General features: G+C 39.6%; 1 protein-coding gene, 17 non-coding genes and 2 pseudogenes across 18 annotated transcripts in view; all 20 read left to right on the plus strand.

Annotated features, from left to right (window-relative positions):
• LOC131357969 (condensin complex subunit 1-like) overlaps positions 1 to 26,454 on the plus strand; it is a 130,916-nt gene that overhangs the window by 51,002 nt on the left and 53,460 nt on the right. The window lies entirely within an intron of this gene.
• Positions 69 to 187, plus strand: LOC131358774 (5S ribosomal RNA). The gene has a single exon (XR_009205693.1). It is a non-coding gene; the product is annotated as a 5S ribosomal RNA (ribosomal RNA).
• On the plus strand, positions 1,521 to 1,639 carry LOC131358379 (5S ribosomal RNA). Its single transcript, XR_009205379.1, has one exon. It is a non-coding gene; the product is annotated as a 5S ribosomal RNA (ribosomal RNA).
• LOC131358391 (5S ribosomal RNA) lies at positions 2,929 to 3,047 on the plus strand. The gene has a single exon (XR_009205391.1). It is a non-coding gene; the product is annotated as a 5S ribosomal RNA (ribosomal RNA).
• On the plus strand, positions 4,355 to 4,473 carry LOC131358402 (5S ribosomal RNA). The gene has a single exon (XR_009205403.1). It is a non-coding gene; the product is annotated as a 5S ribosomal RNA (ribosomal RNA).
• Positions 5,765 to 5,883, plus strand: LOC131358413 (5S ribosomal RNA). The gene has a single exon (XR_009205414.1). It is a non-coding gene; the product is annotated as a 5S ribosomal RNA (ribosomal RNA).
• Positions 7,186 to 7,304, plus strand: LOC131358424 (5S ribosomal RNA). Its single transcript, XR_009205425.1, has one exon. It is a non-coding gene; the product is annotated as a 5S ribosomal RNA (ribosomal RNA).
• On the plus strand, positions 8,599 to 8,717 carry LOC131358435 (5S ribosomal RNA). Its single transcript, XR_009205436.1, has one exon. It is a non-coding gene; the product is annotated as a 5S ribosomal RNA (ribosomal RNA).
• LOC131358447 (5S ribosomal RNA) lies at positions 10,025 to 10,143 on the plus strand. Its single transcript, XR_009205447.1, has one exon. It is a non-coding gene; the product is annotated as a 5S ribosomal RNA (ribosomal RNA).
• On the plus strand, positions 11,433 to 11,551 carry LOC131358459 (5S ribosomal RNA). Its single transcript, XR_009205454.1, has one exon. It is a non-coding gene; the product is annotated as a 5S ribosomal RNA (ribosomal RNA).
• On the plus strand, positions 12,833 to 12,941 carry LOC131358472 (5S ribosomal RNA; annotated as a pseudogene).
• On the plus strand, positions 14,331 to 14,449 carry LOC131358470 (5S ribosomal RNA). The gene has a single exon (XR_009205458.1). It is a non-coding gene; the product is annotated as a 5S ribosomal RNA (ribosomal RNA).
• On the plus strand, positions 15,741 to 15,859 carry LOC131358481 (5S ribosomal RNA). The gene has a single exon (XR_009205459.1). It is a non-coding gene; the product is annotated as a 5S ribosomal RNA (ribosomal RNA).
• Positions 17,179 to 17,297, plus strand: LOC131358493 (5S ribosomal RNA). The gene has a single exon (XR_009205461.1). It is a non-coding gene; the product is annotated as a 5S ribosomal RNA (ribosomal RNA).
• Positions 18,579 to 18,697, plus strand: LOC131358504 (5S ribosomal RNA). The gene has a single exon (XR_009205462.1). It is a non-coding gene; the product is annotated as a 5S ribosomal RNA (ribosomal RNA).
• Positions 19,994 to 20,112, plus strand: LOC131358512 (5S ribosomal RNA). Its single transcript, XR_009205463.1, has one exon. It is a non-coding gene; the product is annotated as a 5S ribosomal RNA (ribosomal RNA).
• Positions 21,408 to 21,526, plus strand: LOC131358519 (5S ribosomal RNA). Its single transcript, XR_009205470.1, has one exon. It is a non-coding gene; the product is annotated as a 5S ribosomal RNA (ribosomal RNA).
• LOC131358530 (5S ribosomal RNA) lies at positions 22,840 to 22,958 on the plus strand. The gene has a single exon (XR_009205481.1). It is a non-coding gene; the product is annotated as a 5S ribosomal RNA (ribosomal RNA).
• LOC131358541 (5S ribosomal RNA) lies at positions 24,246 to 24,364 on the plus strand. The gene has a single exon (XR_009205492.1). It is a non-coding gene; the product is annotated as a 5S ribosomal RNA (ribosomal RNA).
• On the plus strand, positions 25,658 to 25,766 carry LOC131358473 (5S ribosomal RNA; annotated as a pseudogene).

Below are 26,454 nucleotides of genomic sequence, written 5' to 3' on the forward strand. Positions count from 1 at the left end.
AGAAAAGAAAAGAAACGGAGTCATCTACATCGTACACTATAAAGAGACCTTATTGAAACTGCTTTCTCGCTTACGGCCATACCACCCTGAGAACGCCCGATCTCGTCCGATCTCGGAAGCTAAGCAGGGTCGGGCCTGGTTAGTACTTGGATGGGAGACCGCCTGGGAATACCAGGTGCTGTAAGCTTTTTCACCGTCAAAAGTCTCTACTGCAACTTTTCAAACTCAAAAACACCTTCAACTTGCATTCATTTATTACTACACAGAGATCACACACAGAGACACATGTGACAAAATCAACAAGCAATCAATCACCTCGACACAAATTCATGCTCAAATCACTGAATTATCCCTACCTTATTTATTTTCCACTTCATTCTTACATTCATTCATTCATTCATTCATTCATTCATTCATTCATTCATTCAAACAGTCACTCGCATATTCCTTTAAACTACAATTATTATTCTATTTTCTAATTTAGAAACTTTTTTTTACATAAAGTTATTTATTTCGGAGGCTGTATGTTTCTAGAATGGACGGACTTCACGTAGCAGATATCATAGTCACATTTCTTGATGATACCAATCTCGTGATTATTCTTTTATTCGTGTATTTCGTTATTATTTTTAATTATTTTTCTTACTACTGCTACTACTACTACTATGATTCCTGTCCGTAACAGTCGTAGTAGTAGCATTTGCACTTATCACATGAGCGTCTTAGATGCTCCAACAAACAATTGGATGTTGCAGGTTTGTTCAGATTGTGTACAGTGTTCTTTATTTCTAGATATGTTCTGAAGTTTCCAATTCAAGCACTTGTGTAAAATCCCCTTTGATAGACTCGTCTAGCAAATGCTGTAAACGCAGAGAGAGAGAGAGAGAGAGAGAGAGAGAGAGAGAGAGAGAGAGAGAGAGAGAGAGAGACAGAGAGAGCGCACGCACTCACGCGCTCTCTCACTCGCTCGCGTTGGAAGCCGGCCCCTCTCTCCAGTTCAGCTGGTGGCGGTAATGCGTCCAACTCCTGAACAAAGAAGAAGAGAGCAGACATGTGGCTCTTGTAGTTGTTGCGGCATTTAAATTGTTGCTCTGAATTGTTTTTAACGAAGTAATAATTGAAGCAAGAAAAGTATATGTGGATGAAGTGGTAATAGCCTGTTCAAAGACACCTTACTTTCTCTCGCAGCAATCTGCTGTATGTCAAGTGTTTTATTGATGTGGCATGAAAATAAAGCAAGAAGCTAAGATGCAGCGTGCAACGTGCCTGTTTAAATATTTTGTCAAATTAAGCAGAGTAAGATGTCATTAAGTGTTAGTAATCCCAAGAGGTGGAGAGGCGCGTGTGGGTTGCAGGTGGTGAGACAGAAAGTTTGATATGGATGAAGCGGTTGTTCTCTCCACCCAACAGCAAACTGAGACGCGAATGAGTGACTTTAAAATAAATCAAATAAAAAAAGAAAAGAAACGGAGTCATCTACATCGTACACTATAAAGAGCCCTTATTGAAAGTGCTCTCTCGCTTACGGCCATACCACCCTGAGAACGCCCGATCTCGTCCGATCTCGGAAGCTAAGCAGGGTCGGGCCTGGTTAGTACTTGGATGGGAGACCGCCTGGGAATACCAGGTGCTGTAAGCTTTTTCACCGTCAAAAGTCTCTACTGCAACTTTTCAAACTCAAAAACACCTTCAACTTGCATTCATTTATTACTACACAGAGATCACACACAGAGACACATGTGACAAAATCAACAAGCAATCAATCACCTCGACACAAATTCATGCTCAAATCACAGAATTATCCCTACCTTATTTATTTTCCACTTCATTCATTCATTCATTCATTCATTCATTCATTCATTCATTCATTCATTCAAACAGTCACTCGCATATTCCTTTAAACTACAATTATTATTCTATTTTCTAATTTAGAAACTTTTTTTTACATAAAGTTATTTATTTCGGAGGCTGTATGTTTCTAGAATGGACGGACTTCACGTAGCAGATATCATAGTCACATTTCTTGATGATACCAATCTCGTGATTATTCTTTTATTCGTGTATTTCGTTATTATTTTTAATTATTTTTCTTACTACTGCTACTACTACTACTATGATTCCTGTCCGTAACAGTCGTAGTAGTAGCATTTGCACTTATCACATGAGCGTCTTAGATGCTCCAACAAACAATTGGATGTTGCAGGTTTGTTCAGATTGTGTACAGTGTTCTTTATTTCTAGATATGTTCTGAAGTTTCCAATTCAAGCACTTGTGTAAAATCCCCTTTGATAGACTCGTCTAGCAAATGCCGTAAACGCAGAGAGAGAGAGAGAGAGAGAGAGAGAGCGCACGCACTCACGCGCTCTCTCACTGGCTCGCGTTGGAAGCCGGCCCCTCTCTCCAGTTCAGCTGGTGGCGGTAATGCGTCCAACTCCTGAACAAAGAAGAAGAGAGCAGACATGTGGCTCTTGTAGTTGTTGCGGCATTTAAATTGTTGCTCTGAATTGTTTTTAACGAAGTAATAATTGAAGCAAGAAAAGTATATGTGGATGAAGTGGTAATAGCCTGTTCAAAGACACCTTACTTTCTCTCGCAGCAATCTGCTGTATGTCAAGTGTTTTATTGATGTGGCATGAAAATAAAGCAAGAAGCTAAGATGCAGCGTGCAACGTGCCTGTTTAAATATTTTGTCAAATTAAGCAGAGTAAGATGTCATTAAGTGTTAGTAATCCCAAGAGGTGGAGAGGCGCGTGTGGGTTGCAGGTGGTGAGACAGAAAGTTTGATATGGATGAAGCGGTTGTTCTCTCCACCCAACAGCAAACTGAGACGCGAATGAGTGACTTTAAAATAAATCAAATAAAAAAAGAAAAGAAACGGAGTCATCTACATCGTACACTATAAAGAGCCCTTATTGAAAGTGCTCTCTCGCTTACGGCCATACCACCCTGAGAACGCCCGATCTCGTCCGATCTCGGAAGCTAAGCAGGGTCGGGCCTGGTTAGTACTTGGATGGGAGACCGCCTGGGAATACCAGGTGCTGTAAGCTTTTTCACCGTCAAAAGTCTCTACTGCAACTTTTCAAACTCAAAAACACCTTCAACTTGCATTCATTTATTACTACACAGAGATCACACACAGAGACACATGTGACAAAATCAACAAGCAATCAATCACCTCGACACAAATTCATGCTCAAATCACAGAATTATCCCTACCTTATTTATTTTCCACTTCATTCATTCATTCATTCATTCATTCATTCATTCATTCATTTATTCATTCAAACAATCACTCGCATATTCCTTTAAACTACAATTATTATTCTATTTTCTTATTAAGAAACTTTTTTTTACATAAAGTTATTTATTTCGGAGGGTGTATGTTTCTAGAATGGACGGACTTCACGTAGCAGATATCATAGTCACATTTCTTGATGATACCAATCTCGTGATTATTCTTTTATTCGTGTATTTCGTTATTATTTTTAATTATTTTTCTTACTACTGCTACTACTACTACTATGATTCCTGTCCGTAACAGTCGTAGTAGTAGCATTTGCACTTATAACATGAGCGTCTTAGATGCTCCAACAAACAATTGGATGTTGCAGGTTTGTTCAGATTGTGTACAGTGTTCTTTATTTCTAGATATGTTCTGAAGTTTCCAATTCAAGCACTTGTGTAAAATCCCCTTTGATAGACTCGTCTAGCAAATGCTGTAAACGCAGAGAGAGAGAGAGAGAGAGAGAGAGAGAGAGAGAGAGCGCACGCACTCACGCGCTCTCTCACTCGCTCGCGTTGGAAGCCGGCCCCTCTCTCCAGTTCAGCTGGTGGCGGTAATGCGTCCAACTCCTGAACAAAGAAGAAGAGAGCAGACATGTGGCTCTTGTAGTTGTTGCGGCATTTAAATTGTTGCTCTGAATTGTTTTTAACGAAGTAATAATTGAAGCAAGAAAAGTATTTGTGGATGAAGTGGTAATAGCCTGTTCAAAAACACCTTACTTTCTCTCGCAGCAATCTTCTGTCTTATGTCAAGTGTTTTATTGATGTGGCATGAAAATAAAGCAAGAAGCTGAGATGCAGCGTGCAACGTGCCTGTTTAAATATTTTGTCAAATTAAGCAGAGTAAGATGTCATTAAGTGTTAGTAATCCCAAGAGGTGGAGAGGCGCGTGTGGGTTGCAGGTGGTGAGACAGAAAGTTTGATATGGATGAAGCGGTTGTTCTCTCCACCCAACAGCAAACTGAGACGCGAATGAGTGACTTTAAAATAAATAAAAGAAAAAAAGAAAAGAAAAGAAACGGAGTCATCTACATCGTACACTATAAAGAGACCTTATTGAAACTGCTTTCTCGCTTACGGCCATACCACCCTGAGAACGCCCGATCTCGTCCGATCTCGGAAGCTAAGCAGGGTCGGGCCTGGTTAGTACTTGGATGGGAGACCGCCTGGGAATACCAGGTGCTGTAAGCTTTTTCACCGTCAAAAGTCTCTACTGCAACTTTTCAAACTCAAAAACACCTTCAACTTGCATTCATTTATTACTACACAGAGATCACACACAGAGACACATGTGACAAAATCAACAAGCAATCAATCACCTCGACACAAATTCATGCTCAAATCACAGAATTATCCCTACCTTATTTATTTTCCACTTCATTCATTCATTCATTCATTCATTCATTCATTCATTCATTCATTCATTCAAACAATCACTCGCATATTCCTTTAAACTACAATTATTATTCTATTTTCTAATTTAGAAACTTTTTTTTACATAAAGTTATTTATTTCGGAGGCTGTATGTTTCTAGAATGGACGGACTTCACGTAGCAGATATCATAGTCACATTTCTTGATGATACCAATCTCGTGATTATTCTTTTATTCGTGTATTTCGTTATTATTTTTAATTATTTTTCTTACTACTGCTACTACTACTACTATGATTCCTGTCCGTAACAGTCGTAGTAGTAGCATTTGCACTTATCACATGAGCGTCTTAGATGCTCCAACAAACAATTGGATGTTGCAGGTTTGTTCAGATTGTGTACAGTGTTCTTTATTTCTAGATATGTTCTGAAGTTTCCAATTCAAGCACTTGTGTAAAATCCCCTTTGATAGACTCGTCTAGCAAATGCCGTAAACGCAGAGAGAGAGAGAGAGAGAGAGAGAGAGAGCGCACGCACTCACGCGCTCTCTCACTGGCTCGCGTTGGAAGCCGGCCCCTCTCTCCAGTTCAGCTGGTGGCGGTAATGCGTCCAACTCCTGAACAAAGAAGAAGAGAGCAGACATGTGGCTCTTGTAGTTGTTGCGGCATTTAAATTGTTGCTCTGAATTGTTTTTAACGAAGTAATAATTGAAGCAAGAAAAGTATATGTGGATGAAGTGGTAATAGCCTGTTCAAAGACACCTTACTTTCTCTCGCAGCAATCTGCTGTATGTCAAGTGTTTTATTGATGTGGCATGAAAATAAAGCAAGAAGCTAAGATGCAGCGTGCAACGTGCCTGTTTAAATATTTTGTCAAATTAAGCAGAGTAAGATGTCATTAAGTGTTAGTAATCCCAAGAGGTGGAGAGGCGCGTGTGGGTTGCAGGTGGTGAGACAGAAAGTTTGATATGGATGAAGCGGTTGTTCTCTCCACCCAACAGCAAACTGAGACGCGAATGAGTGACTTTAAAATAAATCAAATAAAAAAAGAAAAGAAACGGAGTCATCTACATCGTACACTATAAAGAGCCCTTATTGAAAGTGCTCTCTCGCTTACGGCCATACCACCCTGAGAACGCCCGATCTCGTCCGATCTCGGAAGCTAAGCAGGGTCGGGCCTGGTTAGTACTTGGATGGGAGACCGCCTGGGAATACCAGGTGCTGTAAGCTTTTTCACCGTCAAAAGTCTCTACTGCAACTTTTCAAACTCAAAAACACCTTCAACTTGCATTCATTTATTACTACACAGAGATCACACACAGAGACACATGTGACAAAATCAACAAGCAATCAATCACCTCGACACAAATTCATGCTCAAATCACAGAATTATCCCTACCTTATTTATTTTGCACTTCATTCATTCATTCATTCATTCATTCATTCATTCATTCATTCATTTATTCATTCAAACAATCACTCGCATATTCCTTTAAACTACAATTATTATTCTATTTTCTTATTAAGAAACTTTTTTTTACATAAAGTTATTTATTTCGGAGGGTGTATGTTTCTAGAATGGACGGACTTCACGTAGCAGATATCATAGTCACATTCCTTGATGATACCAATCTCGTGATTATTCTTTTATTCGTGTATTTCGTTATTATTTTTAATTATTTTTCTTACTACTGCTACTACTACTACTATGATTCCTGTCCGTAACAGTCGTAGTAGTAGCATTTGCACTTATAACATGAGCGTCTTAGATGCTCCAACAAACAATTGGATGTTGCAGGTTTGTTCAGATTGTGTACAGTGTTCTTTATTTCTAGATATGTTCTGAAGTTTCCAATTCAAGCACTTGTGTAAAATCCCCTTTGATAGACTCGTCTAGCAAATGCTGTAAACGCAGAGAGAGAGAGAGAGAGAGAGAGAGAGAGAGAGCGCACGCACTCACGCGCTCTCTCACTCGCTCGCGTTGGAAGCCGGCCCCTCTCTCCAGTTCAGCTGGTGGCGGTAATGCGTCCAACTCCTGAACAAAGAAGAAGAGAGCAGACATGTGGCTCTTGTAGTTGTTGCGGCATTTAAATTGTTGCTCTGAATTGTTTTTAACGAAGTAATAATTGAAGCAAGAAAAGTATTTGTGGATGAAGTGGTAATAGCCTGTTCAAAAACACCTTACTTTCTCTCGCAGCAATCTTCTGTCTTATGTCAAGTGTTTTATTGATGTGGCATGAAAATAAAGCAAGAAGCTGAGATGCAGCGTGCAACGTGCCTGTTTAAATATTTTGTCAAATTAAGCAGAGTAAGATGTCATTAAGTGTTAGTAATCCCAAGAGGTGGAGAGGCGCGTGTGGGTTGCAGGTGGTGAGACAGAAAGTTTGATATGGATGAAGCGGTTGTTCTCTCCACCCAACAGCAAACTGAGACGCGAATGAGTGACTTTAAAATAAATCAAATAAAAAAAGAAAAGAAACGGAGTCATCTACATCGTACACTATAAAGAGCCCTTATTGAAACTGCTTTCTCGCTTACGGCCATACCACCCTGAGAACGCCCGATCTCGTCCGATCTCGGAAGCTAAGCAGGGTCGGGCCTGGTTAGTACTTGGATGGGAGACCGCCTGGGAATACCAGGTGCTGTAAGCTTTTTCACCGTCAAAAGTCTCTACTGCAACTTTTCAAACTCAAAAACACCTTCAACTTGCATTCATTTATTACTACACAGAGATCACACACAGAGACACATGTGACAAAATCAACAAGCAATCAATCACCTCGACACAAATTCATGCTCAAATCACAGAATTATCCCTACCTTATTTATTTTGCACTTCATTCATTCATTCATTCATTCATTCATTCATTCATTCATTCATTCATTCAAACAATCACTCGCATATTCCTTTAAACTACAATTATTATTCTATTTTCTTATTAAGAAACTTTTTTTTACATAAAGTTATTTATTTCGGAGGGTGTATGTTTCTAGAATGGACGGACTTCACGTAGCAGATATCATAGTCACATTTCTTGATGATACCAATCTCGTGATTATTCTTTTATTCGTGTATTTCGTTATTATTTTTAATTATTTTTCTTACTACTGCTACTACTACTACTATGATTCCTGTCCGTAACAGTCGTAGTAGTAGCATTTGCACTTATAACATGAGCGTCTTAGATGCTCCAACAAACAATTGGATGTTGCAGGTTTGTTCAGATTGTGTACAGTGTTCTTTATTTCTAGATATGTTCTGAAGTTTCCAATTCAAGCACTTGTGTAAAATCCCCTTTGATAGACTCGTCTAGCAAATGCTGTAAACGCAGAGAGAGAGAGAGAGAGAGAGAGAGAGAGCGCACGCACTCACGCGCTCTCTCACTCGCTCGCGTTGGAAGCCGGCCCCTCTCTCCAGTTCAGCTGGTGGCGGTAATGCGTCCAACTCCTGAACAAAGAAGAAGAGAGCAGACATGTGGCTCTTGTAGTTGTTGCGGCATTTAAATTGTTGCTCTGAATTGTTTTTAACGAAGTAATAATTGAAGCAAGAAAAGTATTTGTGGATGAAGTGGTAATAGCCTGTTCAAAGACACCTTACTTTCTCTCGCAGCAATCTTCTGTCTTATGTCAAGTGTTTTATTGATGTGGCATGAAAATAAAGCAAGAAGCTAAGATGCAGCGTGCAACGTGCCTGTTTAAATATTTTGTCAAATTAAGCAGAGTAAGATGTCATTAAGTGTTAGTAATCCCAAGAGGTGGAGAGGCGCGTGTGGGTTGCAGGTGGTGAGACAGAAAGTTTGATATGGATGAAGCGGTTGTTCTCTCCACCCAACAGCAAACTGAGACGCGAATGAGTGACTTTAAAATAAATCAAATAAAAAAAGAAAAGAAACGGAGTCATCTACATCGTACACTATAAAGAGCCCTTATTGAAAGTGCTCTCTCGCTTACGGCCATACCACCCTGAGAACGCCCGATCTCGTCCGATCTCGGAAGCTAAGCAGGGTCGGGCCTGGTTAGTACTTGGATGGGAGACCGCCTGGGAATACCAGGTGCTGTAAGCTTTTTCACCGTCAAAAGTCTCTACTGCAACTTTTCAAACTCAAAAACACCTTCAACTTGCATTCATTTATTACTACACAGAGATCACACACAGAGACACATGTGACAAAATCAACAAGCAATCAATCACCTCGACACAAATTCATGCTCAAATCACAGAATTATCCCTACCTTATTTATTTTGCACTTCATTCATTCATTCATTCATTCATTCATTCATTCATTCATTCATTCAAACAATCACTCGCATATTCCTTTAAACTACAATTATTATTCTATTTTCTTATTAAGAAACTTTTTTTTACATAAAGTTATTTATTTCGGAGGGTGTATGTTTCTAGAATGGACGGACTTCACGTAGCAGATATCATAGTCACATTCCTTGATGATACCAATCTCGTGATTATTCTTTTATTCGTGTATTTCGTTATTATTTTTAATTATTTTTCTTACTACTGCTACTACTACTACTATGATTCCTGTCCGTAACAGTCGTAGTAGTAGCATTTGCACTTATAACATGAGCGTCTTAGATGCTCCAACAAACAATTGGATGTTGCAGGTTTGTTCAGATTGTGTACAGTGTTCTTTATTTCTAGATATGTTCTGAAGTTTCCAATTCAAGCACTTGTGTAAAATCCCCTTTGATAGACTCGTCTAGCAAATGCTGTAAACGCAGAGAGAGAGAGAGAGAGAGAGAGAGAGAGAGAGAGAGAGAGCGCACGCACTCACGCGCTCTCTCACTCGCTCGCGTTGGAAGCCGGCCCCTCTCTCCAGTTCAGCTGGTGGCGGTAATGCGTCCAACTCCTGAACAAAGAAGAAGAGAGCAGACATGTGGCTCTTGTAGTTGTTGCGGCATTTAAATTGTTGCTCTGAATTGTTTTTAACGAAGTAATAATTGAAGCAAGAAAAGTATTTGTGGATGAAGTGGTAATAGCCTGTTCAAAAACACCTTACTTTCTCTCGCAGCAATCTTCTGTCTTATGTCAAGTGTTTTATTGATGTGGCATGAAAATAAAGCAAGAAGCTGAGATGCAGCGTGCAACGTGCCTGTTTAAATATTTTGTCAAATTAAGCAGAGTAAGATGTCATTAAGTGTTAGTAATCCCAAGAGGTGGAGAGGCGCGTGTGGGTTGCAGGTGGTGAGACAGAAAGTTTGATATGGATGAAGCGGTTGTTCTCTCCACCCAACAGCAAACTGAGACGCGAATGAGTGACTTTAAAATAAATAAAAGAAAAAAAGAAAAGAAAAGAAACGGAGTCATCTACATCGTACACTATAAAGAGACCTTATTGAAACTGCTTTCTCGCTTACGGCCATACCACCCTGAGAACGCCCGATCTCGTCCGATCTCGGAAGCTAAGCAGGGTCGGGCCTGGTTAGTACTTGGATGGGAGACCGCCTGGGAATACCAGGTGCTGTAAGCTTTTTCACCGTCAAAAGTCTCTACTGCAACTTTTCAAACTCAAAAACACCTTCAACTTGCATTCATTTATTACTACACAGAGATCACACACAGAGACACATGTGACAAAATCAACAAGCAATCAATCACCTCGACACAAATTCATGCTCAAATCACTGAATTATCCCTACCTTATTTATTTTCCACTTCATTCATTCATTCATTCATTCATTCATTCATTCATTCATTCATTCATTCAAACAGTCACTCGCATATTCCTTTAAACTACAATTATTATTCTATTTTCTAATTTAGAAACTTTTTTTTACATAAAGTTATTTATTTCGGAGGCTGTATGTTTCTAGAATGGACGGACTTCACGTAGCAGATATCATAGTCACATTTCTTGATGATACCAATCTCGTGATTATTCTTTTATTCGTGTATTTCGTTATTATTTTTAATTATTTTTCTTACTACTGCTACTACTACTACTATGATTCCTGTCCGTAACAGTCGTAGTAGTAGCATTTGCACTTATCACATGAGCGTCTTAGATGCTCCAACAAACAATTGGATGTTGCAGGTTTGTTCAGATTGTGTACAGTGTTCTTTATTTCTAGATATGTTCTGAAGTTTCCAATTCAAGCACTTGTGTAAAATCCCCTTTGATAGACTCGTCTAGCAAATGCCGTAAACGCAGAGAGAGAGAGAGAGAGAGAGAGAGAGCGCACGCACTCACGCGCTCTCTCACTGGCTCGCGTTGGAAGCCGGCCCCTCTCTCCAGTTCAGCTGGTGGCGGTAATGCGTCCAACTCCTGAACAAAGAAGAAGAGAGCAGACATGTGGCTCTTGTAGTTGTTGCGGCATTTAAATTGTTGCTCTGAATTGTTTTTAACGAAGTAATAATTGAAGCAAGAAAAGTATATGTGGATGAAGTGGTAATAGCCTGTTCAAAGACACCTTACTTTCTCTCGCAGCAATCTGCTGTATGTCAAGTGTTTTATTGATGTGGCATGAAAATAAAGCAAGAAGCTAAGATGCAGCGTGCAACGTGCCTGTTTAAATATTTTGTCAAATTAAGCAGAGTAAGATGTCATTAAGTGTTAGTAATCCCAAGAGGTGGAGAGGCGCGTGTGGGTTGCAGGTGGTGAGACAGAAAGTTTGATATGGATGAAGCGGTTGTTCTCTCCACCCAACAGCAAACTGAGACGCGAATGAGTGACTTTAAAATAAATCAAATAAAAAAAGAAAAGAAACGGAGTCATCTACATCGTACACTATAAAGAGCCCTTATTGAAAGTGCTCTCTCGCTTACGGCCATACCACCCTGAGAACGCCCGATCTCGTCCGATCTCGGAAGCTAAGCAGGGTCGGGCCTGGTTAGTACTTGGATGGGAGACCGCCTGGGAATACCAGGTGCTGTAAGCTTTTTCACCGTCAAAAGTCTCTACTGCAACTTTTCAAACTCAAAAACACCTTCAACTTGCATTCATTTATTACTACACAGAGATCACACACAGAGACACATGTGACAAAATCAACAAGCAATCAATCACCTCGACACAAATTCATGCTCAAATCACAGAATTATCCCTACCTTATTTATTTTCCACTTCATTCATTCATTCATTCATTCATTCATTCAAACAATCACTCGCATATTCCATTAAAATACAATTATTATTCTATTTTCTTATGAAGAAACTTTTTTTTACATAAAGTTATTCATTTCGGAGGGTGTATGTTTCTAGAATGGACGGACTTCACGTAGCAGATATCATAGTCACATTTCTTGATGATACCAATCTCGTGATTATTCTTTTATTCGTGTATTTCGTTATTATTTTTAATTATTTTTCTTACTACTGCTACTTCTTCTACTATGATTCCTGTCCGTAACAGTCGTAGTAGTAGCATTTGCACTTATAACATGAGCGTCTTAGATGCTCCAACAAACAATTGGATGTTGCAGGTTTGTTCAGATTGTGTACAGTGTTCTTTATTTCTAGATATGTTCTGAAGTTTCCAATTCAAGCACTTGTGTAAAATCCCCTTTGATAGACTCGTCTAGCAAATGCTGTAAACGCAGAGAGAGAGAGAGAGAGAGAGAGAGAGAGCGCGCACGCACTCACGCGCTCTCTCACTCGCTCGCGTTGGAAGCCGGCCCCACTCTCCAGATCAGCTGGTGGCGGTAATGCGTCCAACTCCTGAACAAAGAAGAAGAGAGCAGACATGTGGCTCTTGTAGTTGTTGCGGCATTTAAATTGTTGCTCTGAATTGTTTTTAACGAAGTAATAATTGAAGCAAGAGAAGTATTTGTGGATGAAGTGGTAATAGCCTGTTCAAAGACACCTTACTTTCTCTCGCAGCAATCTTCTGTCTTATGTCAAGTGTTTTTTTGATGTGGCATGAAAATAAAGCAAGAAGCTGAGATGCAGCGTGCAACGTGCCTGTTTAAATATTTTGTCAAATTAAGCAGAGTAAGATGTCATTAAGTGTTAGTAATCCCAAGAGGTGGAGAGGCGCGTGTGGGTTGCAGGTGGTGAGACAGAAAGTTTGATATGGATGAAGCGGTTGTTCTCTCCACCCAACAGCAAACTGAGACGCGAATGAGTGACTTTAAAATAAATAAAATAAAAAAAGAAAAGAAAAGGAACGGAGTCATCTACATCGTACACTATAAAGAGCCCTCATTGAAACTGCTTTCTCGCTAACGGCCATACCACCCTGAGAACGCCCGATCTCGGAAGCTAAGGAGGGTCGGGCCTGGTTAGTACTTGGATGGGAGACCGCCTGGGAATACCCGGTGCTGTAAGCTTTTTCACCGTCAAAAGTCTCTACTGCAACTTTTCAAACTCAAAAACACCTTCAACTTGCATTCATTTATTACTACACAGAGATCACACACAGAGACACATCTGACAAAATCAACAAGCAATCAATCACCTCGACACAAATTCATGCTCAAATCACAGAATTATCCCTACCTTATTCATTTTCCACTTCATTCATTCATTCATTCATTCATTCATTCATTCAAACAATCACTCGCATATTCCTTTAAACTACAATTATTATTCTATTTTCTTATAAAGAAACTTTTTTTTACAGAAAGTTATTTATTTCGGAGGCTGTATGTTTCTAGAATGGACGGACTTCACGTAGCAGATATCATAGTCACTTTTTTTTACATAAAGTTATTTATTTCGGAGGGTGTATGTTTCTAGAATGGACGGACTTCACGTAGCAGATATCATAGTCACATTTCTTGATGATACCAATCTCGTGATTATTCTTTTATTCGTGAATTTCGTTATTATTTTTAATTATTTTTCTTACTACTGCTACTACTACTACTATGATTCCTGTCCGTAACAGTCGTAGTAGTAGCATTTGCACTTATAACATGAGCGTCTTAGATGCTCCAACAAACAATTGGATGTTGCAGGTTTGTTCAGATTGTGTAGTGTTCTTTATTTCTAGATATGTTCTGAAGTTTCCAATTCAAGCACTTGTGTAAAATCCCCTTTGATAGACTCGTCTAGCAAATGCTGTAAACGCAGAGAGAGAGAGAGAGAGAGAGAGAAAGAGAGAGAGAGAGAGAGAGACAGAGAGAGCGCACGCACTCACGCGCTCTCTCACTCGCTCGCGTTGGAAGCCGGCCCCACTCTCCAGATCAGCTGGTGGCGGTAATGCGTCCAACTCCTGAACAAAGAAGAAGAGAGCAGACATGTGGCTCTTGTAGTTGTTGCGGCATTTAAATTGTTGCTCTGAATTGTTTTTAACGAAGTAATAATTGAAGCAAGAAAAGTTTTTGTGGATGAAGTGGTAATAGCCTGTTCAAAGACACCTTACTTTCTCTCGCAGCAATCTGCTGTGTTATGTCAAGTGTTTTATTGATGTGGCATGAAAAGAAAGCAAGAAGCTAAGATGCAGCGTGCAACGTGCCTGTTTAAATATTTTGTCAAATTAAGCAGAGTAAGATGTCATTAAGTGTTAGTAATCCCAAGAGGTGGAGAGGCGCGTGTGGGTTGCAGGTGGTGAGACAGAAAGTTTGATATGGATGAAGCGGTTGTTCTCTCCACCCAACAGCAAACTGAGACGCGAATGAGTGACTTTAAAATAAATCAAATAAAAAAAGAAAAGAAAAGAAACGGAGTCATCTACATCGTACACTATAAAGAGCCCTTATTGAAACTGTTCTCTCGCTTACGGCCATACCACCCTGAGAACGCCCGATCTCGTCCGATCTCGGAAGCTAAGCAGGGTCGGGCCTGGTTAGTACTTGGATGGGAGACCGCCTGGGAATACCAGGTGCTGTAAGCTTTTTCACCGTCAAAAGTCTCTACTGCAACTTTTCAAACTCAAAAACACCTTCAACTTGCATTCATTTATTACTACACAGAGATCACACACAGAGACACATGTGACAAAATCAACAAGCAATCAATCACCTCGACACAAATTCATGCTCAAATCACTGAATTATCCCTACCTTATTTATTTTCCACTTCATTCATTCATTCATTCATTCATTCATTCATTCATTCATTCATTCAAACAGTCACTCGCATATTCCTTTAAACTACAATTATTATTCTATTTTCTAATTTAGAAACTTTTTTTTACATAAAGTTATTTATTTCGGAGGCTGTATGTTTCTAGAATGGACGGACTTCACGTAGCAGATATCATAGTCACATTTCTTGATGATACCAATCTCGTGATTATTCTTTTATTCGTGTATTTCGTTATTATTTTTAATTATTTTTCTTACTACTGCTACTACTACTACTATGATTCCTGTCCGTAACAGTCGTAGTAGTAGCATTTGCACTTATCACATGAGCGTCTTAGATGCTCCAACAAACAATTGGATGTTGCAGGTTTGTTCAGATTGTGTACAGTGTTCTTTATTTCTAGATATGTTCTGAAGTTTCCAATTCAAGCACTTGTGTAAAATCCCCTTTGATAGACTCGTCTAGCAAATGCCGTAAACGCAGAGAGAGAGAGAGAGAGAGAGAGAGAGAGAGAGCGCACGCACTCACGCGCTCTCTCACTGGCTCGCGTTGGAAGCCGGCCCCTCTCTCCAGTTCAGCTGGTGGCGGTAATGCGTCCAACTCCTGAACAAAGAAGAAGAGAGCAGACATGTGGCTCTTGTAGTTGTTGCGGCATTTAAATTGTTGCTCTGAATTGTTTTTAACGAAGTAATAATTGAAGCAAGAAAAGTATATGTGGATGAAGTGGTAATAGCCTGTTCAAAGACACCTTACTTTCTCTCGCAGCAATCTGCTGTATGTCAAGTGTTTTATTGATGTGGCATGAAAATAAAGCAAGAAGCTAAGATGCAGCGTGCAACGTGCCTGTTTAAATATTTTGTCAAATTAAGCAGAGTAAGATGTCATTAAGTGTTAGTAATCCCAAGAGGTGGAGAGGCGCGTGTGGGTTGCAGGTGGTGAGACAGAAAGTTTGATATGGATGAAGCGGTTGTTCTCTCCACCCAACAGCAAACTGAGACGCGAATGAGTGACTTTAAAATAAATCAAATAAAAAAAGAAAAGAAACGGAGTCATCTACATCGTACACTATAAAGAGCCCTTATTGAAAGTGCTCTCTCGCTTACGGCCATACCACCCTGAGAACGCCCGATCTCGTCCGATCTCGGAAGCTAAGCAGGGTCGGGCCTGGTTAGTACTTGGATGGGAGACCGCCTGGGAATACCAGGTGCTGTAAGCTTTTTCACCGTCAAAAGTCTCTACTGCAACTTTTCAAACTCAAAAACACCTTCAACTTGCATTCATTTATTACTACACAGAGATCACACACAGAGACACATGTGACAAAATCAACAAGCAATCAATCACCTCGACACAAATTCATGCTCAAATCACAGAATTATCCCTACCTTATTTATTTTGCACTTCATTCATTCATTCATTCATTCATTCATTCATTCATTCATTCATTTATTCATTCAAACAATCACTCGCATATTCCTTTAAACTACAATTATTATTCTATTTTCTTATTAAGAAACTTTTTTTTACATAAAGTTATTTATTTCGGAGGGTGTATGTTTCTAGAATGGACGGACTTCACGTAGCAGATATCATAGTCACATTCCTTGATGATACCAATCTCGTGATTATTCTTTTATTCGTGTATTTCGTTATTATTTTTAATTATTTTTCTTACTACTGCTACTACTACTACTATGATTCCTGTCCGTAACAGTCGTAGTAGTAGCATTTGCACTTATAACATGAGCGTCTTAGATGCTCCAACAAACAATTGGATGTTGCAGGTTTGTTCAGATTGTGTACAGTGTTCTTTATTTCTAGATATGTTCTGAAGTTTCCAATTCAAGCACTTGTGTAAAATCCCCTTTGATAGACTCGTCTAGCAAATGCTGTAAACGCAGAGAGAGAGAGAGAGAGAGAGAGAGAGAGAGAGAGAGAGAGAGAGCGCACGCACTCACGCGCTCTCTCACTCGCTCGCGTTGGAAGCCGGCCCCTCTCTCCAGTTCAGCTGGTGGCGGTAATGCGTCCAACTCCTGAACAAAGAAGAAGAGAGCAGACATGTGGCTCTTGTAGTTGTTGCGGCATTTAAATTGTTGCTCTGAATTGTTTTTAACGAAGTAATAATTGAAGCAAGAAAAGTATTTGTGGATGAAGTGGTAATAGCCTGTTCAAAAACACCTTACTTTCTCTCGCAGCAATCTTCTGTCTTATGTCAAGTGTTTTATTGATGTGGCATGAAAATAAAGCAAGAAGCTGAGATGCAGCGTGCAACGTGCCTGTTTAAATATTTTGTCAAATTAAGCAGAGTAAGATGTCATTAAGTGTTAGTAATCCCAAGAGGTGGAGAGGCGCGTGTGGGTTGCAGGTGGTGAGACAGAAAGTTTGATATGGATGAAGCGGTTGTTCTCTCCACCCAACAGCAAACTGAGACGCGAATGAGTGACTTTAAAATAAATAAAAGAAAAAAAGAAAAGAAAAGAAACGGAGTCATCTACATCGTACACTATAAAGAGACCTTATTGAAACTGCTTTCTCGCTTACGGCCATACCACCCTGAGAACGCCCGATCTCGTCCGATCTCGGAAGCTAAGCAGGGTCGGGCCTGGTTAGTACTTGGATGGGAGACCGCCTGGGAATACCAGGTGCTGTAAGCTTTTTCACCGTCAAAAGTCTCTACTGCAACTTTTCAAACTCAAAAACACCTTCAACTTGCATTCATTTATTACTACACAGAGATCACACACAGAGACACATGTGACAAAATCAACAAGCAATCAATCACCTCGACACAAATTCATGCTCAAATCACTGAATTATCCCTACCTTATTTATTTTCCACTTCATTCATTCATTCATTCATTCATTCATTCAAACAGTCACTCGCATATTCCTTTAAACTACAATTATTATTCTATTTTCTAATTTAGAAACTTTTTTTTACATAAAGTTATTTATTTCGGAGGCTGTATGTTTCTAGAATGGACGGACTTCACGTAGCAGATATCATAGTCACATTTCTTGATGATACCAATCTCGTGATTATTCTTTTATTCGTGTATTTCGTTATTATTTTTAATTATTTTTCTTACTACTGCTACTACTACTACTATGATTCCTGTCCGTAACAGTCGTAGTAGTAGCATTTGCACTTATCACATGAGCGTCTTAGATGCTCCAACAAACAATTGGATGTTGCAGGTTTGTTCAGATTGTGTACAGTGTTCTTTATTTCTAGATATGTTCTGAAGTTTCCAATTCAAGCACTTGTGTAAAATCCCCTTTGATAGACTCGTCTAGCAAATGCCGTAAACGCAGAGAGAGAGAGAGAGAGAGAGAGAGAGAGAGAGAGAGAGCGCACGCACTCACGCGCTCTCTCACTGGCTCGCGTTGGAAGCCGGCCCCTCTCTCCAGTTCAGCTGGTGGCGGTAATGCGTCCAACTCCTGAACAAAGAAGAAGAGAGCAGACATGTGGCTCTTGTAGTTGTTGCGGCATTTAAATTGTTGCTCTGAATTGTTTTTAACGAAGTAATAATTGAAGCAAGAAAAGTATATGTGGATGAAGTGGTAATAGCCTGTTCAAAGACACCTTACTTTCTCTCGCAGCAATCTGCTGTATGTCAAGTGTTTTATTGATGTGGCATGAAAATAAAGCAAGAAGCTAAGATGCAGCGTGCAACGTGCCTGTTTAAATATTTTGTCAAATTAAGCAGAGTAAGATGTCATTAAGTGTTAGTAATCCCAAGAGGTGGAGAGGCGCGTGTGGGTTGCAGGTGGTGAGACAGAAAGTTTGATATGGATGAAGCGGTTGTTCTCTCCACCCAACAGCAAACTGAGACGCGAATGAGTGACTTTAAAATAAATCAAATAAAAAAAGAAAAGAAACGGAGTCATCTACATCGTACACTATAAAGAGCCCTTATTGAAAGTGCTCTCTCGCTTACGGCCATACCACCCTGAGAACGCCCGATCTCGTCCGATCTCGGAAGCTAAGCAGGGTCGGGCCTGGTTAGTACTTGGATGGGAGACCGCCTGGGAATACCAGGTGCTGTAAGCTTTTTCACCGTCAAAAGTCTCTACTGCAACTTTTCAAACTCAAAAACACCTTCAACTTGCATTCATTTATTACTACACAGAGATCACACACAGAGACACATGTGACAAAATCAACAAGCAATCAATCACCTCGACACAAATTCATGCTCAAATCACAGAATTATCCCTACCTTATTTATTTTGCACTTCATTCATTCATTCATTCATTCATTCATTCATTCATTCATTCATTTATTCATTCAAACAATCACTCGCATATTCCTTTAAACTACAATTATTATTCTATTTTCTTATTAAGAAACTTTTTTTTACATAAAGTTATTTATTTCGGAGGGTGTATGTTTCTAGAATGGACGGACTTCACGTAGCAGATATCATAGTCACATTTCTTGATGATACCAATCTCGTGATTATTCTTTTATTCGTGTATTTCGTTATTATTTTTAATTATTTTTCTTACTACTGCTACTACTACTACTATGATTCCTGTCCGTAACAGTCGTAGTAGTAGCATTTGCACTTATAACATGAGCGTCTTAGATGCTCCAACAAACAATTGGATGTTGCAGGTTTGTTCAGATTGTGTACAGTGTTCTTTATTTCTAGATATGTTCTGAAGTTTCCAATTCAAGCACTTGTGTAAAATCCCCTTTGATAGACTCGTCTAGCAAATGCTGTAAACGCAGAGAGAGAGAGAGAGAGAGAGAGAGAGCGCACGCACTCACGCGCTCTCTCACTCGCTCGCGTTGGAAGCCGGCCCCTCTCTCCAGTTCAGCTGGTGGCGGTAATGCGTCCAACTCCTGAACAAAGAAGAAGAGAGCAGACATGTGGCTCTTGTAGTTGTTGCGGCATTTAAATTGTTGCTCTGAATTGTTTTTAACGAAGTAATAATTGAAGCAAGAAAAGTATTTGTGGATGAAGTGGTAATAGCCTGTTCAAAAACACCTTACTTTCTCTCGCAGCAATCTTCTGTCTTATGTCAAGTGTTTTATTGATGTGGCATGAAAATAAAGCAAGAAGCTAAGATGCAGCGTGCAACGTGCCTGTTTAAATATTTTGTCAAATTAAGCAGAGTAAGATGTCATTAAGTGTTAGTAATCCCAAGAGGTGGAGAGGCGCGTGTGGGTTGCAGGTGGTGAGACAGAAAGTTTGATATGGATGAAGCGGTTGTTCTCTCCACCCAACAGCAAACTGAGACGCGAATGAGTGACTTTAAAATAAATCAAATAAAAAAAGAAAAGAAACGGAGTCATCTACATCGTACACTATAAAGAGCCCTTATTGAAAGTGCTCTCTCGCTTACGGCCATACCACCCTGAGAACGCCCGATCTCGTCCGATCTCGGAAGCTAAGCAGGGTCGGGCCTGGTTAGTACTTGGATGGGAGACCGCCTGGGAATACCAGGTGCTGTAAGCTTTTTCACCGTCAAAAGTCTCTACTGCAACTTTTCAAACTCAAAAACACCTTCAACTTGCATTCATTTATTACTACACAGAGATCACACACAGAGACACATGTGACAAAATCAACAAGCAATCAATCACCTCGACACAAATTCATGCTCAAATCACAGAATTATCCCTACCTTATTTATTTTCCACTTCATTCATTCATTCATTCATTCATTCATTCATTCATTCATTCATTCATTCAAACAATCACTCGCATATTCCTTTAAACTACAATTATTATTCTATTTTCTAATTTAGAAACTTTTTTTTACATAAAGTTATTTATTTCGGAGGGTGTATGTTTCTAGAATGGACGGACTTCACGTAGCAGATATCATAGTCACATTTCTTGATGATACCAATCTCGTGATTATTCTTTTATTCGTGTATTTCGTTATTATTTTTAATTATTTTTCTTACTACTGCTACTACTACTACTATGATTCCTGTCCGTAACAGTCGTAGTAGTAGCATTTGCACTTATCACATGAGCGTCTTAGATGCTCCAACAAACAATTGGATGTTGCAGGTTTGTTCAGATTGTGTACAGTGTTCTTTATTTCTAGATATGTTCTGAAGTTTCCAATTCAAGCACTTGTGTAAAATCCCCTTTGATAGACTCGTCTAGCAAATGCCGTAAACGCAGAGAGAGAGAGAGAGAGAGAGAGAGAGAGAGAGCGCACGCACTCACGCGCTCTCTCACTGGCTCGCGTTGGAAGCCGGCCCCTCTCTCCAGTTCAGCTGGTGGCGGTAATGCGTCCAACTCCTGAACAAAGAAGAAGAGAGCAGACATGTGGCTCTTGTAGTTGTTGCGGCATTTAAATTGTTGCTCTGAATTGTTTTTAACGAAGTAATAATTGAAGCAAGAAAAGTATATGTGGATGAAGTGGTAATAGCCTGTTCAAAGACACCTTACTTTCTCTCGCAGCAATCTGCTGTATGTCAAGTGTTTTATTGATGTGGCATGAAAATAAAGCAAGAAGCTAAGATGCAGCGTGCAACGTGCCTGTTTAAATATTTTGTCAAATTAAGCAGAGTAAGATGTCATTAAGTGTTAGTAATCCCAAGAGGTGGAGAGGCGCGTGTGGGTTGCAGGTGGTGAGACAGAAAGTTTGATATGGATGAAGCGGTTGTTCTCTCCACCCAACAGCAAACTGAGACGCGAATGAGTGACTTTAAAATAAATCAAATAAAAAAAGAAAAGAAACGGAGTCATCTACATCGTACACTATAAAGAGCCCTTATTGAAAGTGCTCTCTCGCTTACGGCCATACCACCCTGAGAACGCCCGATCTCGTCCGATCTCGGAAGCTAAGCAGGGTCGGGCCTGGTTAGTACTTGGATGGGAGACCGCCTGGGAATACCAGGTGCTGTAAGCTTTTTCACCGTCAAAAGTCTCTACTGCAACTTTTCAAACTCAAAAACACCTTCAACTTGCATTCATTTATTACTACACAGAGATCACACACAGAGACACATGTGACAAAATCAACAAGCAATCAATCACCTCGACACAAATTCATGCTCAAATCACAGAATTATCCCTACCTTATTTATTTTGCACTTCATTCATTCATTCATTCATTCATTCATTCATTCATTCATTCATTCATTCATTCATTCAAACAATCACTCGCATATTCCTTTAAACTACAATTATTATTCTATTTTCTTATTAAGAAACTTTTTTTTACATAAAGTTATTTATTTCGGAGGGTGTATGTTTCTAGAATGGACGGACTTCACGTAGCAGATATCATAGTCACATTCCTTGATGATACCAATCTCGTGATTATTCTTTTATTCGTGTATTTCGTTATTATTTTTAATTATTTTTCTTACTACTGCTACTACTACTACTATGATTCCTGTCCGTAACAGTCGTAGTAGTAGCATTTGCACTTATAACATGAGCGTCTTAGATGCTCCAACAAACAATTGGATGTTGCAGGTTTGTTCAGATTGTGTACAGTGTTCTTTATTTCTAGATATGTTCTGAAGTTTCCAATTCAAGCACTTGTGTAAAATCCCCTTTGATAGACTCGTCTAGCAAATGCTGTAAACGCAGAGAGAGAGAGAGAGAGAGAGAGAGAGAGAGAGAGCGCACGCACTCACGCGCTCTCTCACTCGCTCGCGTTGGAAGCCGGCCCCTCTCTCCAGTTCAGCTGGTGGCGGTAATGCGTCCAACTCCTGAACAAAGAAGAAGAGAGCAGACATGTGGCTCTTGTAGTTGTTGCGGCATTTAAATTGTTGCTCTGAATTGTTTTTAACGAAGTAATAATTGAAGCAAGAAAAGTATTTGTGGATGAAGTGGTAATAGCCTGTTCAAAAACACCTTACTTTCTCTCGCAGCAATCTTCTGTCTTATGTCAAGTGTTTTATTGATGTGGCATGAAAATAAAGCAAGAAGCTGAGATGCAGCGTGCAACGTGCCTGTTTAAATATTTTGTCAAATTAAGCAGAGTAAGATGTCATTAAGTGTTAGTAATCCCAAGAGGTGGAGAGGCGCGTGTGGGTTGCAGGTGGTGAGACAGAAAGTTTGATATGGATGAAGCGGTTGTTCTCTCCACCCAACAGCAAACTGAGACGCGAATGAGTGACTTTAAAATAAATAAAAGAAAAAAAGAAAAGAAAAGAAACGGAGTCATCTACATCGTACACTATAAAGAGCCCTTATTGAAACTGCTTTCTCGCTTACGGCCATACCACCCTGAGAACGCCCGATCTCGTCCGATCTCGGAAGCTAAGCAGGGTCGGGCCTGGTTAGTACTTGGATGGGAGACCGCCTGGGAATACCAGGTGCTGTAAGCTTTTTCACCGTCAAAAGTCTCTACTGCAACTTTTCAAACTCAAAAACACCTTCAACTTGCATTCATTTATTACTACACAGAGATCACACACAGAGACACATGTGACAAAATCAACAAGCAATCAATCACCTCGACACAAATTCATGCTCAAATCACAGAATTATCCCTACCTTATTTATTTTCCACTTCATTCATTCATTCATTCATTCATTCATTCATTCATTCATTCATTCAAACAGTCACTCGCATATTCCTTTAAACTACAATTATTATTCTATTTTCTAATTTAGAAACTTTTTTTTACATAAAGTTATTTATTTCGGAGGGTGTATGTTTCTAGAATGGACGGACTTCACGTAGCAGATATCATAGTCACATTTCTTGATGATACCAATCTCGTGATTATTCTTTTATTCGTGTATTTCGTTATTATTTTTAATTATTTTTCTTACTACTGCTACTACTACTACTATGATTCCTGTCCGTAACAGTCGTAGTAGTAGCATTTGCACTTATCACATGAGCGTCTTAGATGCTCCAACAAACAATTGGATGTTGCAGGTTTGTTCAGATTGTGTACAGTGTTCTTTATTTCTAGATATGTTCTGAAGTTTCCAATTCAAGCACTTGTGTAAAATCCCCTTTGATAGACTCGTCTAGCAAATGCCGTAAACGCAGAGAGAGAGAGAGAGAGAGAGAGAGAGAGCGCACGCACTCACGCGCTCTCTCACTGGCTCGCGTTGGAAGCCGGCCCCTCTCTCCAGTTCAGCTGGTGGCGGTAATGCGTCCAACTCCTGAACAAAGAAGAAGAGAGCAGACATGTGGCTCTTGTAGTTGTTGCGGCATTTAAATTGTTGCTCTGAATTGTTTTTAACGAAGTAATAATTGAAGCAAGAAAAGTATATGTGGATGAAGTGGTAATAGCCTGTTCAAAGACACCTTACTTTCTCTCGCAGCAATCTGCTGTATGTCAAGTGTTTTATTGATGTGGCATGAAAATAAAGCAAGAAGCTAAGATGCAGCGTGCAACGTGCCTGTTTAAATATTTTGTCAAATTAAGCAGAGTAAGATGTCATTAAGTGTTAGTAATCCCAAGAGGTGGAGAGGCGCGTGTGGGTTGCAGGTGGTGAGACAGAAAGTTTGATATGGATGAAGCGGTTGTTCTCTCCACCCAACAGCAAACTGAGACGCGAATGAGTGACTTTAAAATAAATCAAATAAAAAAAGAAAAGAAACGGAGTCATCTACATCGTACACTATAAAGAGCCCTTATTGAAAGTGCTCTCTCGCTTACGGCCATACCACCCTGAGAACGCCCGATCTCGTCCGATCTCGGAAGCTAAGCAGGGTCGGGCCTGGTTAGTACTTGGATGGGAGACCGCCTGGGAATACCAGGTGCTGTAAGCTTTTTCACCGTCAAAAGTCTCTACTGCAACTTTTCAAACTCAAAAACACCTTCAACTTGCATTCATTTATTACTACACAGAGATCACACACAGAGACACATGTGACAAAATCAACAAGCAATCAATCACCTCGACACAAATTCATGCTCAAATCACAGAATTATCCCTACCTTATTTATTTTCCACTTCATTCATTCATTCATTCATTCATTCATTCATTCATTCAAACAATCACTCGCATATTCCATTAAAATACAATTATTATTCTATTTTCTTATGAAGAAACTTTTTTTTACATAAAGTTATTCATTTCGGAGGGTGTATGTTTCTAGAATGGACGGACTTCACGTAGCAGATATCATAGTCACATTTCTTGATGATACCAATCTCGTGATTATTCTTTTATTCGTGTATTTCGTTATTATTTTTAATTATTTTTCTTACTACTGCTACTTCTTCTACTATGATTCCTGTCCGTAACAGTCGTAGTAGTAGCATTTGCACTTATAACATGAGCGTCTTAGATGCTCCAACAAACAATTGGATGTTGCAGGTTTGTTCAGATTGTGTACAGTGTTCTTTATTTCTAGATATGTTCTGAAGTTTCCAATTCAAGCACTTGTGTAAAATCCCCTTTGATAGACTCGTCTAGCAAATGCTGTAAACGCAGAGAGAGAGAGAGAGAGAGAGAGAGAGAGAGAGCGCGCACGCACTCACGCGCTCTCTCACTCGCTCGCGTTGGAAGCCGGCCCCACTCTCCAGATCAGCTGGTGGCGGTAATGCGTCCAACTCCTGAACAAAGAAGAAGAGAGCAGACATGTGGCTCTTGTAGTTGTTGCGGCATTTAAATTGTTGCTCTGAATTGTTTTTAACGAAGTAATAATTGAAGCAAGAGAAGTATTTGTGGATGAAGTGGTAATAGCCTGTTCAAAGACACCTTACTTTCTCTCGCAGCAATCTTCTGTCTTATGTCAAGTGTTTTTTTGATGTGGCATGAAAATAAAGCAAGAAGCTGAGATGCAGCGTGCAACGTGCCTGTTTAAATATTTTGTCAAATTAAGCAGAGTAAGATGTCATTAAGTGTTAGTAATCCCAAGAGGTGGAGAGGCGCGTGTGGGTTGCAGGTGGTGAGACAGAAAGTTTGATATGGATGAAGCGGTTGTTCTCTCCACCCAACAGCAAACTGAGACGCGAATGAGTGACTTTAAAATAAATAAAATAAAAAAAGAAAAGAAAAGGAACGGAGTCATCTACATCGTACACTATAAAGAGCCCTCATTGAAACTGCTTTCTCGCTAACGGCCATACCACCCTGAGAACGCCCGATCTCGGAAGCTAAGGAGGGTCGGGCCTGGTTAGTACTTGGATGGGAGACCGCCTGGGAATACCCGGTGCTGTAAGCTTTTTCACCGTCAAAAGTCTCTACTGCAACTTTTCAAACTCAAAAACACCTTCAACTTGCATTCATTTATTACTACACAGAGATCACACACAGAGACACATCTGACAAAATCAACAAGCAATCAATCACCTCGACACAAATTCATGCTCAAATCACAGAATTATCCCTACCTTATTCATTTTCCACTTCATTCATTCATTCATTCATTCATTCATTCATTCAAACAATCACTCGCATATTCCTTTAAACTACAATTATTATTCTATTTTCTTATAAAGAAACTTTTTTTTACAGAAAGTTATTTATTTCGGAGGCTGTATGTTTCTAGAATGGACGGACTTCACGTAGCAGATATCATAGTCACTTTTTTTTACATAAAGTTATTTATTTCGGAGGGTGTATGTTTCTAGAATGGACGGACTTCACGTAGCAGATATCATAGTCACATTTCTTGATGATACCAATCTCGTGATTATTCTTTTATTCGTGAATTTCGTTATTATTTTTAATTATTTTTCTTACTACTGCTACTACTACTACTATGATTCCTGTCCGTAACAGTCGTAGTAGTAGCATTTGCACTTATAACATGAGCGTCTTAGATGCTCCAACAAACAATTGGATGTTGCAGGTTTGTTCAGATTGTGTAGTGTTCTTTATTTCTAGATATGTTCTGAAGTTTCCAATTC

This window comes from Hemibagrus wyckioides, linkage group LG08 (assembly GCF_019097595.1).
Source record: "Hemibagrus wyckioides isolate EC202008001 linkage group LG08, SWU_Hwy_1.0, whole genome shotgun sequence".
Classification (NCBI taxonomy): Eukaryota; Metazoa; Chordata; class Actinopteri; order Siluriformes; family Bagridae; genus Hemibagrus; species Hemibagrus wyckioides.